Source organism: Arachis duranensis, chromosome 1 (assembly GCF_000817695.3).
Source record: "Arachis duranensis cultivar V14167 chromosome 1, aradu.V14167.gnm2.J7QH, whole genome shotgun sequence".
Classification (NCBI taxonomy): Eukaryota; Viridiplantae; Streptophyta; class Magnoliopsida; order Fabales; family Fabaceae; genus Arachis; species Arachis duranensis.
In genome coordinates this window covers 64708693-64709074 of record NC_029772.3, presented here as the reverse complement: position 1 = coordinate 64709074, position 382 = coordinate 64708693, and positions in this window count along the sequence as shown.

Below are 382 nucleotides of genomic sequence, written 5' to 3'. Positions count from 1 at the left end.
ATGAAAAACAACAAACAACACAAAACAAGAAATCATCAAGATCAAACAAGAGGATTTACCAAGAACATCTTGAAGATCATGAAGAACACTATGAATGCATGAATTTTCGAAAAATGCAAGAAAAAATTTTTTAAAGCATGCAATTGACACCAAACTTAAAAATTGACTCAAGACTCAAACAAGAAACACAAATATTTTGGTTTTTTATGATTTTATGATTTTTTTGTATTTTTATTAATTTTTTCAAAAATAAAGTTTGGAAAAATGAAAAAGAAAAGAAAAATTTTGAAAAAGATTTTTGAAAAGAAAATTACCTAATTTGAGCAACAAGATGAACCGTCAGTTGTCCATACTCGAACAATCCCCGGCAACGGCACCAAAA